The sequence below is a fragment of the Acinonyx jubatus genome, chromosome D4, assembly GCF_027475565.1.
Source record: "Acinonyx jubatus isolate Ajub_Pintada_27869175 chromosome D4, VMU_Ajub_asm_v1.0, whole genome shotgun sequence".
NCBI lineage: Eukaryota > Metazoa > Chordata > Mammalia > Carnivora > Felidae > Acinonyx > Acinonyx jubatus.
Genome location: NC_069391.1, coordinates 55,452,666 through 55,467,606, shown reverse-complemented (window position 1 = coordinate 55,467,606; position 14,941 = coordinate 55,452,666).

The following is a 14,941-nucleotide window of genomic DNA, read 5'->3' as shown; positions in this document are numbered from 1 at the left end:
CCCCATTCACACACGCACATGTACATACGCACACACTTTTCATGTTTTCATTGTGTTTTGTATTCTGTAGAGTAATAAAGAGTGGAATAAACTGTGCCCAAGGCACGACGTGTACAAAAGCAGGAAAAATATGTAAGCAAATATGTGTAATCAGTCTTACCCTTTAAGCCATATGATCTACCCATAAAAGAGGAATTTGGGGGAACTGTTGGTTTCTAATCTGAGACGGTTTTGGATTCAAACAGAACTGGGTGGATTCTAGGTGACCTTGTGCAAGTTACTTTATCTCTCTGGGACATGCTGTTTTCATTTAAAAAAAATTTTTTTAATGTTTTATTCATTTTTGAGACAGAAAGAGACAGAGCGTGAGCAGGGAAGAGAAGGAGACAGAGCCAGACACAGAATCCGAAGCAGGCTCCAGGCTCTGAGCTGTCAGCACAGAGCATGATGCGGGGCTCAAACTCACAAACCGCGAGATCACGACCTGAGCAGAAGCCGGACGCTTAACTGACTGAGCCACCCAGGCACCCCTGTTTTCATTTTTAAAATGGAATTATAATAGCTATTTGAAGAACAATTGAGATAAGGTATGCAAATGTCTGGCACATAGTGAGTTATCAAAAGGCAGTAGTAATCGTGTAAGGAAGAGCCTCACGGTAGAAGTGTCACTAAAATCGAAGTCTTTAAAAATCACACATGTGCCCATGTGTATAGAAATCATGTTTGATTTTATCAGTACGTTTTTCAAGCTAGTTGCAATTTATGCCACATTGAAGATTCAAGGAGCATCTACTGGGACACTCTTTTCCAACCCTAAATGGAGAGAACAACATTCCTTGACGCAAATTCTGGAAGCAAATAACCTCGCATGCCTGTCTTTTCTGAGTAGCTGCAGTTGGGCACAAATTTGACATACGTCTCCGTATCTAGTATTTCTCCAGGAATTAACAATCTTTTTCTTTGCAGAGGTATTTGGATGCCAACTTTTCTACCTACTCCTCCTTAAGTCAGAAGTCACTAACCATGTACAGAACAAGGATGAGTGACTCAGAAAGAAGACAAAATCATACCCCTGTACTCATTTCCCCAAATACAAATTATTCTTTTTTTTTCTTTTCATATCCTTTATTTGACCCCTCAAACACTCTCTGTGTGATCTGAAACAAAACCAGGTACGAATTAAAGCGTAATAGTAGAGAACCCTCGGGGTTCATCTCCCTTTGTTCAACTTGCCCGAGCTTGTGGCAGTGAAATGGGACAGAATCCCTCTGATGCAATGTCACGAATGGCAGAAATACAATGCTTAACGCAATATCATTTCTCTCGGTCTTACACGCACAGATGCACGCACGCACACACAACAGGCACACGCACACGGAAACTCGTAGCGTAGTAGACCGTGTTTTGCGCGACTGAAGTCAAACAAAACACAAACTATGGCTGGATTACTATGACAACACAGTCCGTGCCATGGTTTCTAGGAAGCTCTGGCAACTGTCTTCAATTTGAAGTATTTGCTCTGCTCCCTTCGATCATGTTAGCAGCTCTGTGGGCCTCACACTGTGTGCCTTGCCCATTTAAAGAGAGTTTCACTCTGTGCGCTTCGAAGTGTACAGAAATAAGGCCAGAGCAAATGAGTCCTTGCTCAGGGCGAGCCATTTCCCAAACTTCCCTCAAGGAGAACCTGCAAGGTCTCCTCATTGTCCTTTATACTGTGGAAAAACTGTAATGGCGAGACTGGGTTTTTGAATTAATTACTGCAGAATTCCTAATTTCAGAGGGGGACAGTAGGGGCTTTTATGTGTTCTCATATTTTCTTTCATGGAGAAAAACATTCTGATATGAAAGAAAATAAGAGGTCACCTTTCTTCACCAAGATTGTTAAGTGGAATCAATTTAACCCTCCACACAATCCTATGAGGTAAGTATTATTAGCTTGATCTTATGAATAATGAACATTGGATTCAGAGACAGTAAGCAATTTGTAACAAACCCACAATTTAATTTACTTTAAGAACAAGAGAGCCTAGGTTAAAGCCCAGTTACTCTGAAATCCTATTCAATTCTTCCCAATTTGGACCTCTCTATGCCTTTTACTGTATTCATGAACATTGTTCAGAAAATAACGTTTCAGGAACATCTTTGCCTAAGAAATATTTAATGAAGGCGAACAGCACAACTAAGAATAGTGCTCCTGTTGTCGGCTTCCACCGGGTCTGCGTGTAGAGAAGACAAAACACAAAATAGTGAATGCTTTTGAAAACTGATAGATGTATTTAAAAACCAAATGATAATCTTCTTTCACAGGTCTCCATAAATAATCTTGATGGAAAATGGGAAGATGTGAGTGTTTGGATTCTAGGTCACACTGAGGATTCTTCTAATATTACTGAAAGGTAGTTGATGAGATTATCTAATTCATGCACGTATTGGTTTTCCCAACGATTAACTCAAAATTGTACAACTTGAGTGAGCTGTAGAAAGGGTAACTCGATGGTGACAAATTTAACTTCACAATATTATTGCCTGCACAGTTTAATGCTTATACACAATCTACGGTCATCCCGTATTGCCCAAGTCAATTCTGTATGCCCTACGAGACATAAACAGACACATGATACACATACCATCCTGGAGGAGCCTACCAGGAAGTCAGTGAGACAGAATTCACAGACAGAAAGGAATTAGAATGCACTAGAAGACAATATAGACTCAAAAGATACGAAACATCTTGCTCCCATCCAGCCACTATTGTTACTCACATTTCCCCCCCCCCAAAAAAAAAAACAAACTAAAGCCCCATTTATTCTGTGAAATCTTTCCTGAATTTTCTAGTTCATAGTTTCCTCCCTTGTTTACTGGTTGAGTCATGTTTTATCAATTATCATATAGATGTTTGAATTTCAAAATTTGTTAATATATTACCTGCTTTCCCAGCTAAATCATACATCTCTTGTTCAGGAACCATAGATGATTGATTCGAAGGTTTTCAAAGCCAGACACTTTGTTTTGCACAATGGATACACTACTGATTTGTTTTCCTGGTGATCATTAAAATGATGACAATTGTTAGTGGCATATGAATTCATAGAATGGAGCAACCACAGGCAACATTGGTACGACGTTATGTTGCAGACACTCTGGATGTACTTGACTATGAGTTCCTCAAGCGTAAGGATTATGGCTTTTTCACATGCATCCCGTGTTTCTGTCCTAGCAGGATACCTAACACAGAGCAATGTTTGAAGGAAAGTAGAAAGGGAAGGCGAATTGAAAGGAGAAAAGGATGGCCCCAGGTATTGAAGAATGGACTCGGATACATGAAAAAGTGAGGAGTTCTAGACAAGAAGGACATCATCAACAAAAGAATAGTGGTTGAAACTGGCAGCATTTGAGTATGTATATGTGTGTGTGAAACTATGTGGAAGCTATTCTAACTGGAACAAAAACTACTTTATGACGGCACAGGACATTATGCTGAACAAGACAGGTATTTTTCATGCTGTGGGGGTCATGGTGTGAAAGTTAGAATGAATAATTCAGAATTGGCACTGGAGGCGCTGGGGCCATTACAAGTTCTTAAGATGATGAAAAGCATTTTTTAGGAAAGTGACTTCGAAACAGCATCATTGCAAGGAGGAAGAAAAAAGAAACATTAAGGAAGGAAAATTGGTTTAGATACAATTGTGACAAGGTAATCATGGAATGATGAGCTGGAAGTATGTAGCAATGTCACCAAAATGGATTTTCCTTTTTTTTAAATCATTGGGTTGATGATTAACTGAGCTTTTAGAGAGAGAGACAGAGAGAGAGAGAGAGAGACAGAGAAAGTAAATATTCCCAAACTTCTAACTAGAAAGAGAGGTTGCCCTCACACATTGTGGTGTCATAAATGAAAATAAGTAGTTTGAGGAAAATGACAAATTTCATTTTGGACATGATTATTCTATGTAGCATGAGGTCATAAAAAGAACCATATAATAGAGATAAGACATGCAAATCTCTAGCTCTGTGCAGATCACGGAAAAGGTGCTTAAGATGTTGAATTACTGTTTTCATTAAGTAACTTAACATCTTTAGGTAATTATGTTTCCTAAGATACAAAAAGGCACATAAACTCCTGCTCTCATTACCACATTGTGAGAATACAATAAAATGGTGGTTGTTAGAACTTGTGGCTATTGTCTAATCTTATATTAAGTTATAAATTAGAGAGCAGAGCAGAGGTGTACATTTTTGCCTGATCCCCATAGAGGTGGTTTATCTCCTCTTTTTAGGGCCCTACAAAAGACTAGAGGAAGATCTCCTATATCCACCTTCAAATGGATGGAAGATAGCAAACTCTAGAGAACACAGGATTTATGTTTCTGAAAAACAAACCGTAGGGTTGGCTGAGCTTTCTTCTGTCAACCAAGGACCTCTGCTTTCCTCACTATAAAATAAGAACAAGACAACCTTTTTTCGATTTAACTGATTTGTTCTACAAGCTTCAGCAAACACAAGAAGAGGACTCTGAATAGGTTGTAGAGGGAGAAAGCGATGCTGAATGACAAGGATATATGGCTCTCTGAATTACAACAGATCTGCAAAGAACTAGAATCATGTAGAAGGAAAATACCTGATCACAGGGGACTTTAATTAAAGGGGAGAAACATTCAGGGGCACTTGGGTGGCTCAGTAGGTTGAGCATTTGACTTTGGCTCAGGTCATGATCTCATGGTTCATGAGTTCAAGCCCCACATCGGGCTTACTGCTGTGAGCCTGTCAGCGCAAAGCCCCCTTTGGGTCCTCTGTTATTCATATTAATGAATAGATAATGGGGATAAAACATTAGATAATGAGTAGGCATACGGAATCTGGAGTCAGACGGAAGAGAGTTCATCTTGAGATAAAACACGACTCCTAGCTATGTGGTCATGGGAAAATTGCAGAAGTCAGCTAAGCCCCAACTTGTAATATGAGGCACAGAAGAGGACCCACCTCCTAGAGTGAAGATATGACGACACGCAGGGTAAGTACCCAGTGAGCACTAGCTAACATTATTAAAAGGAAACAGCAGGAAAACTCCTTTAGTCAGCACAAGGACAGCACTCATTTCTAGTACAGAGAAAGAGAGAGAGAGAGAGAGCGATGGAGGGAGGGAGGGAGAGACGAGAGAGCAGCAAAGATAGGTAAAGAAGGAGAAAGGAGACAAAAATGAGGGAGAATAAGGGAGAAAAGTGTCAGGAAAGAAGTCAAAGAGCGACGGCAAAAGGGAACAAGGAAAGGATTCTTAAAATGAATACTTACAGTCTGAAATTTCCATATATTGTTCCTTTGTCATCGAAATGGAGGCAGGACACAATCAAATAGAATTCCGAATGAAACTGGAAACAAATATTAATTGGAAGCTCATTGGAAAGCCAGGTTGGTGAGCAGAAGGGTTGGAGGAAAAGTTGGAGGGTTAGGGTTGGAGGAAAAGGTTGGAGGAAAGTGCCTGGTGTTGGATATATGGGAATGGAATAAAAGAGTGAAATATGACTTTATCTAATCCTTCACTGTGTCTTCTTCTTCTTATTTCTGTAGCCATATAAAAATGGTTGCTTAAATAATGCACAACATAAGCCTTCTTAGTCAAATATGGTTTGGCCTATATACACTGTTTTAAACAAAGTACACTTACATCATTAGGAATGGTGCTACAATACAAAGCAAAGATATTACATTACACCAGGAAACTGAAGTCCTGTAAAGCAGAGGCTGCATTCCAACAAACTAGCAAACTTTTTTTTATAATCCCTATTCATACACAATTCAGAATGATGTAATGCCAGGTTACATATCAACTAAACCATTCTTTTACTGAATCTCTCACTCAAATGCCTGAAAAATCTGTCTGGAATTGATGGCATGTTGGAGAAATAAATTCACTCTGTAGCGTATCTGTTATATATTCCTACAGTTCTTCCACGAGGACCAAAAATAACTCAATTTAAGATGCTCATATTATGCTTAGGAAATAAATATTAACAAGGGATGCAAATTCACTGAGTTAGGACTTAATGCAATATCCTTGTGAGTTAAGAAATCCTTGGGGCGCCTGGGTGGCTCAGTGGGTTAAGCAAATGACCCTTCATTTCAGCTTAAGTCATGATCTCACAGTTGGTGAAATGGAGCCCCACATGCTGTTAGCACAGAGAGATTCTCTCTCTCTCTCTCTTTCTTCTCTCTCTCTCTCTCTCTCTCTCTCTCTCTCTCTCAGCCTTTCCCCCACTTGTGCTCTCTCCCTCTGTCTCTCAATATAAATAAAGAAACTTTAGGGGAAAAAAGGAAATCATTCATATAGACTGGGATTTAGAGATTTAGTCATCAAGAGATTTTTTTCAAACTTTGAACGACACGTAAAAACTTTGTAAGACATGTACATTGAGGGTTGGTCACAGGAAAAATTATGTAGTCTCTGCAATTATATTTAATGATCGATCACCTTTCAACTTCTCTCCCTTCCTCATACCCAGATACACATACCCAGAGACTCATCTGTCTCTCCCTACACAGGACTTCCAACTGAGTCCCTATACTCTAGCTTTGCCTTTGACTCCTTCCTATAATATTACCTTTTATCTCAATACCCCCTACTCAGTTATTTGCTACTCAACGTGGTATAACAACAAATCAGGGTAAGGTGTTCCAGAACATTCATGTATTGGATTCCTTTCTAGTTAACGTATTTGAAATTGAAAGGTAAAGTTTTTTGTTTTTTGGTTTTTGTTTTGTTTTTTGTTTTCTTAAGTTCAGTGGTGGTGCTGTGGAGAAGATAATTTTGTTAGATCATTTATGAAAAATATAGAGGACTCATTTCATAAAAGCCTTGTGTGGTTTGCTTTGATTATTTTATTCCATGTTGCATCAGGCAGTAATTCTGCCCAGTTTTGAGAGTTATTCTTTGCTCTCCATTTAAAGGAGTTGTTCCAGAATCATATACTGTGCCACATACCCCATACTATGGGAGAGGTAGACACAAATCTTCCGTGAGATAGCCATACAATGATAATATTTTTGGCACTGTGTGTATACAGTTAGGGTTTTAATATTTAGTACTGACAAAGGCTACTCAGAAAATTCCCTATAATTAAGATATAGGTATATTCAGTAAATGACATTTTTACTTCTTAAAACACCCAGGTTCCCCTTCAAAAATATTCCACCTAATTTCTTTCTTCAGTGTTAAAAAAGACCCTACTTGTTATAGAAGGTTTGCCTAAACATTTAAAAATAAAATGGAAAGCACTAAAAAGACATTTTAAAAGTGATATTCTGAGTTCTTTTTATAATTAATTAAAGTTAAGTAGAAAAACACAGACATAAATCAAAACCACTCATAATCTCACCCCACAGTATAGCTTCGTTATTTGATAAATACACATATATTTTTATAAGTAGCATATTTGTCTGTGAACATATGTACGTATGTACATCTATATACGTATGTGTGAATATGCAAACATAGCTACTTGCAGTTTTTATCTTTTTTTTCAGTTAACAATATATTGGCAATACTACCCTCTCCATTTTAAGTGTTCTGCACTCCATTTTATTAGTTGCTGTGTTGTCCAAGCTATGGCTACACGTAATTTACTTAAGTAATTCCTTATTGCCAGACTGTGATAAAGCATCTTTCCTCTCTCTCTCTCTCTCTCTCTCTCTCTCTCTTTTCCTCTGCCCCTCACGCTTGCCCGTGCACTCCCTCCCTCAAAATAAACATTTTTCAAATAAAAAAAGAAATAGAAAGAAAGAAAGAAAGAAAGAAAGAAAGAAAGAAAGAAAGAAATACAATGTTACCAATTCACAAGTATACCACAGTATATTGAACCTACCCCCAATACAGTCACGTCTGGTGTTTTGAATTATCTTTAAGTATTTTGAAATTTGAGGTAAGTTAGCAAACAAACCAACATTTGGCTCTCTGTTTTTCTTGCCAAGAAGTTGTAACAACCTGCGTACAAATCATCAAAGTTCATCTTTTCAGGACCCCACTATTCCCCCAAATCATCTCTAGCACGAAACCAAAACAGACTGAGAGAATGAGAATGAGAATAAGAGGGGTTTCTGTTCCAGATTTCGACACAGCTGTCACACGAAACCGGTTGCTGTTGTGGCAGGGGGACCCTCCCTTTGGGTATTCGATAGCACCTCAGACATTTATGATCACGTCTTTGCAACTGACCCCCTATGAACCAGCATGGACTCAAAAGCTCAAAACAAACAGGAAGTGCTTCTGATAGAGTATGATGAAATTTAAATAGAATTAGCAATGTTCTTAAGTCCCACTTGGAAGCGTTTGAACTACCACAACCAAAGGTCAGTGTGGAACTCTGGGTCGGGTCCCACAAAATCAGCTCTCACGCACGGTGGGGTATAGGAAAGCCACAAAAGAGAGAAGAGGTTGAACAATTGTACTCTTGGCTGCCTTTTATCTTCTGGAATGGCAGCGTGAGTTGGGCTTTTTCCCCCCCTGTGAATTTATCACGCCCTTGGCATTTGCCTCATCAGACTGGCAAGGACCAGTCTCACTGGCGGGAAGGTCATAAACCTTTCTGCCCAGCCCTGATCATTGCACAAGCTTTCATGCAGCACCCTTGCCTGATTGCTTTGTTCCCACATTTCCACTATGTTTTTTAGGACCATCACCTTGTGACCAAAGAATTAACTTCTACTTCTTTTCAGATCTAGGCTCCACCAAGTGCCAGCTTCGATCTGAAATACCGGCCCCATGCTGGAAGGGAGTGATAATTCATATGAAATCAAGGGCAGAGAATGGGAACAGCCTTCTACAACATTCTAATGCCCCTTAATGATTTATTGTAAATGAGTCTTCCATGAATGCATTTATCTTCTTTTTTTTGCAACTGTATTTTATTTTTATCACTACCTCACTTGCACTTGAATTGCCCCAAAACATCAGAAGCAGTAACTCAGTGTTGGCCTTATCAAAACTATATGTTCAACAGTGAAAACCCTAAACAGTCCATCAGTAGGTATGGAAACAACAAGGCTTTTGGGGTAAATTATAACTTGGGGCAATCCCAGCTTCCCTTCTTGAGGCCAGCAGAGAACATCAGGCAAGGGGCTTCACCTCTTGGAGCTTCAAATTAATCTTAATGTTACCAGGATTGGTAACATTTGTTTTTCTGGGCTGTTATAAGGAGTCCATCATACAATAATGTTTAAGACAGCTCCGCTGGTAGCCAGTGATTTTTCAGAGTTTCCCCTACTTTTTTATCACCGTGAGTTGTGCTGCTCTCATTTAAAAGTGCTTTCTATTTCAAAAGGGTTCTTGCTGATGCATCAAATGCATATAATAACCAGTAACTATCCCCCTTAATATTTGGAGAACATCATTATAGTATTTATCTTTTATATAAGGTGCACACACCCAATGTGTCTCATTATGGTCACAGAAGTATTCTCATTGAATCATACCTCCTTCTGAAGGAAAACCACATTCTCAGTATCTCTCTCTCTCATTCTCTCTCCAATGTAGCAATGCTAGTTAATAGCTTAAGAAGGCTAACTTTCAACTGTCTAGTAATGCTCTTAAGTTGTAGGACTAAGATCTGCAATTCTAATATGGGGAGTTCTTGAGTTTTAACACCCAAATAATGTTAATTCATGTGTCTCTTTACATAGAATCTTGGCGATCTTTTTAAAATTAAAAAAAATATATATGTAAAAACTTGTATTCCTCATTCTCTTTCTCCCAAGACTACTAGAAGGCAGTTCTACCTTTCATTTATACTTGTAACACCAAGACTAAGGAGAAGCTAGATACCTAGATATGGGCGAGGAATAATGTATTCAGAAGGCATTGCCAGAAATGGGCATTGATCATGAAGTCAGGGTATTCAAGTGGGTATTTTACACCATGTGCCACATCTGTGGGTTAAAACCTTTGCGGAAACTCACAGTTGTCTCTAAACTTCTTAGATACCATCTTCTCTGTGAATGTTCAACATTGCTTTACTCTACCCTCACTGGGCTTCTTGTTCAATGCGCTTGGTTTCCATGCTGTGTAAAAACCAATTTTTCAAATGATATCTGTGGAGTCATTTTCAAAGCAAATTCGTAAGATTACCTCTAAACTAAGACCTAGAAACAGCATTCTTTTTTTTTTTTTTTGGCCTTTCATGTTTGTCTTAAATTTATACTATATATTGTAAGAGCCCACCTCAAATTCAATGTTAGATATCATCAAGATATTTGGTGAAAGATGTCAAATGTTGATTATAGGAATTATGCCTGTGACTATGACACTGTATTGCAGGATAAGGGTGTTTCTGATCAAAGTTTTCTAGCCTATAAAAGCATATTAAAAATATCTAACAGCTATTATTATCTAACTCACAGGTGATGATTAATAAAGGAGTAAACTAGACTATCATTTAAAAAATATATTTATTTATTTTTGAGAGACAGCACAAGCAGGGGAAGGACAAAGAGAGAGAGGGGGGACACGGAATCTGAAACAGGCTCCAGACTTTGAGCAGTCCGCCCAGGGCCCTACGCAAGGCTCCAACCCATGAACCATAAGATCATGAGCTGAGCCGAAGTTGGATGCTTAACTGACTGAATCACCCAGGCGCCCCTAGACTATCATTTTTAATATTTGTTGCTTGATGGAGGCAAAGTCTGTTGTCTATTTCTTCCCTATGGGTTTCGCTGTGGATTCCAGTTCTTTCTTATTATTCATGGTCTCATGTCTGAGATGAACCCCCAAGATCAAACGCCATTCCACAGTGTTATGGGTTGAAATATGACCCCCCCAAAAAAAGATATGCTGAAATCCTAACTCAGTGCTACCTCAGAATGTGATTTTATGTGGGAATAAGTATCTTGTAGTTTTATTTCTATTTATTTATTTATTTATTTATTTATTTATTTATTTATTATTTTTTTTAGAGAGAGAGGACACAAATGCAGGATAGACGCAGAGAGAGAGAGAGAGAGAGAAGCCTAAGCAGGCTCTAGGCTCAGCGTGGAGTCCGACACGGGCCTTGATCCCATGACCCTGAGATCATGACCTGACCCAAAATCAAGAGCCAGATACTCAACCAACTGAGTCACCCAGATGCCCCAAGGTTCTTGTAGTTTTAATTTGCTAAGTTAAACTATACTGGAGCAGGGCGGGCCCTTAACCTGATATGACTAGTGTCCTTAGAAGAAGAGAAAAATTTGGACTCAGACACAGAGAGAAGACAGCCATGTGATGTTGGAGGAAGAGTCTGGAACTATGTTGCCACATGCCAATACTTGGACAACAAAAGCCGGAAGAGGTGAGGCAGGACCGTTCCTTAAGGCTTCAGAGAGAACAAGGCCTTGTCCACATCTTGATTTTGGACTTCTCGTCTCCAGAACTGCAAGACAGTACATTTCCGTTGTGTTAAGCCGCTCAGTTTATGGTATTTGGTTACGGCAGCCCCCTAGGAGATGACCACACACAGTTTTATGAATTTCCGAATCATCCTGCTTTTGACTTTGGTACACATTTCCCCAATTATCACTTTGCCCAACCTTCAACCCACAAACTGCACTGCTTTTTTCTGACTTTGAATCTCTATTTCCTTTCTTAACTGTAATTAATGATCATCCTCCAATATTTTATGAACCGGAGGTGTACTGGGAGCACCTTTCAGGAGCAGATTGTTAAATTTGGGGGAATTTTGCAAGTGGATTGCTAGACTTAGCCATTATTTCAAAAATTACACTGTGTAAGCTTTAAGTTAGGTAACTTATGCTAAAACAAAGGGGATAAGTAATCAAAATGCATATCTTCCTAATTATTTGACTGCATTTTACTACCATCTATGCTCTTGGGGCTATTTATGTCTCATGCATCTGTATGGTAGAAATCCTATTATAATGCTGTGCTGGGACCCATCTTTTCTCAACTCACACTGGAAGCTTGAAATCAGCCATAGTGGGAGTACTTACACCAGGAGAACTATCGAAAGCTACAAATCGGTTATTTTTACATTTTCAGAGAGCTAGGTATAAACATTTACCAGCACGCCTTTGAAACAACCCACAAGTCCACTCTAGAAGCCAACCTGGATGGCTACGGAGGAACTGACCAAGGCTCGCTTCACCGAAGAGATCACTCTTCTGGGCCCTGCTTGGCACCTTTCGGTAGGAATTCAGAAAAGCATGGAAAGAAAGTAAAAGCAAATAAAGGGCTCCATTACAAATAATGAAGGCAGAGAGATTTGACAGGGATTGTCGAGAGGGGATAAGGCAGACTTAGATGCTGGTGACCTACTTTTAGTATTGTCTCCTAAATCTCCAGGGAAGTGTTTAGCTGTGATTATAAATATTAATTAGATTCCAATCAGAGTACTATTTAAAGGATCTGTGCTCCTGAGGGAGAGACATTTTAGATAGGCAGATAGATAGACAGATAGGTAGATAGGGCAATATACACGGCATAAGATGTGTAAGCTGCTCAGGGTGCTAATAAACTAGATGATTCTACTTAGTAAAACAGACCCAACCCAGATCCAAAATTATAGGTGAATTAAATGGCCATAAACAGGCAGGGTAAAGTCTTCATAGCTTTACCAGATATCTAATTCCACTGTGTGTGGATAGGCTCAACATTCTTTAGTTTCGCGATGACATCTTCCTTGTTAAGCAGTTCATTGGCCGAACAAAAACATTTATAGGAACAGCAGGTCTCCACATTTAACGCAGAAATTCAAAGAATCTGTTACCCATGAAATAGCTACTTCCCAAAATTCTTAAGCGTAATTTGAGGCTGTTAGCTGGAGCTATTATCCTGCACTGTGGGAAGTGGAGTCTCAGGTTAGAGACTGTGCCCCAGTGCTTGAACTCTCTGCCAGCAAGAGTTGGGAAAGCTGCAAACTTTCAATCAGTGCCAGAGAGAAGGTGAGAGGCCTTTTTTTTTTCTTTTAACCACAATGCCAGCAGCAGATTAAGGAGTGGCATTACTCACACCACGCAAGGGCTGGCTGAGTCTACTTGGGCTGAAAGTAGTGCGTCCCCTACCAGGAAGCCTTCTCAGTGTGCATCACATCACTCTGCTTCTGTGACTGAGGCATTCTTTGAGAACCTGTCATCTGGGTCCAACAGTGTTCCTATTTAATTAGCCACTAAGTTTCTTTTTGTTTTGGTTGGCTTTGTTTTGTTCTGTCTGCAATGACAAACAAGAGGCTCCCTTTCCTTTTCAATGAGCACAATCCAACTAGGAAGGAAAGTCTCTTCTCCTCCATAGTTTAATCCTCATTCTCAGATTTCCTAGGCATTCTAAATAGAAAAAGAGAAAAAGAAAAAGGCCAATCCAGGTCACATTTACGGCAGTCAGAAAAAGAAGCATGAAAATCTAAAAAGTTAGATCACAAATAGGATGAGAACTATTTTTATAATTTTACTTTTCAGTAGATCAGGCTCAGGGAACCAGGCGCTGGTTGGAGATGGACAGGAAAGAGCAGAGAGGGTATGTTGTTATGAGTGACAGCTGGGGAAATAGGAAAAGGTTATCCAGAGAGGTTCCCCCCCCGCCCCGCCATTTCTCTCTGTTCTTCCTCTTATTCGTGATGACCTCACTCCCAGCCCAGATTCCCACCTTAGACCCACCACTGCCAGTTCTCAACAGCTGATTCCCCAGATCAAGATGTGCAATGAATCCACGGGGCTAACATACAAGGTTAGCAAGTGGTTCAATGTCTCATGCTTTTTTTTTTTTTTTTAATGATAGGAGAATCTTGCAAACAAAAAACATTCTCAAGACCCAAAGGTTTTGTTTGTATGTTTTGTTTTGTTTTGTTTTTAAAGACCTTTTTTTTTTTTTTTTGAACTTTTTGGGTAAGGAATGTCCTCATACCAGACCACATAAAAGTTAACACAACCTGTAAGAAGCCTAGTAAGGGTCCTGGGATTCTAATATGTTTTGAAAATTAGCATTTTGGCATTCAGAATGTGTCTATTTTATTTTATTTTTTTACTTTTTAAAGTATTCATTTGTTTTGGGGAGGGAGTGCACGTACTCGCTTGGGGGATGAGGGGGTGGGGGGGGGCAGAGAGAGAGGGAGACAGAGAATCCCAAGCAGGTTCCACGCTGTCAGTGCAGAGCCTGGGGGCACAGGGCTCAAACTCACAAAGGGTGAATTCATGACCGGAGTGGAAATCAAGAGTCTGAAGCTTAACAGACTGAGCCACCCAGGCGCCCCCAGAATGTCTCTATTTTAAACTAAAATGTTATAAACCATTAAACTGAGAAAGCTGGAAAGGCTCAACATAACTAAGCTTTTCTTAAAATTTTTCCCTTTGTTGTATATTCCACTAGCACAAAGTATCACTTTACATACAGGTTTTTTTCTTAACGAGGCCAGATTTATTTTGTAAACAAGAACCAAAAAGGAGGGTGACTATAGAGAGACATTTCACGTTTCGTAAACTATAGGAAACATTTATGTTTCATAAATTACAAGAAAAGTATAGCATGCCTTTGTGAGTTATCAGACTCTGGTCCTTCTTTGCCTTGGAGGGTTTTCATCTAGCTGTAAACTGGACCTACCGTCTTTCATATTTTATCAGACCTTACCAAACTTTCAATTCTAGTTTCCTCCAGTATCTGGCAGTAAGGTTCCAAATTAGCGTTTTCATTTCTTCTCCCACCCTCCGGTGGTACAGCTACTGAGAACAAAAAGCTGACTACCCAGATCCTTAAGGGCATGCTAGGTTATCTTCTATCTAAAGAAGTCACACAAGCTGAAGCCGGACACATACAGGGCTTATCTTTACTTTCAGAGAAGGTTTCTCTGCAGACATTCAAAATGAAAACATACATACATACGTACATACATACATACAAGTTTTCTGTTTCTGAGTTATCAACCTCAGTATCAAATACCAGTTTTACTGTCCATGACTCACAGCAAAGGAGGTG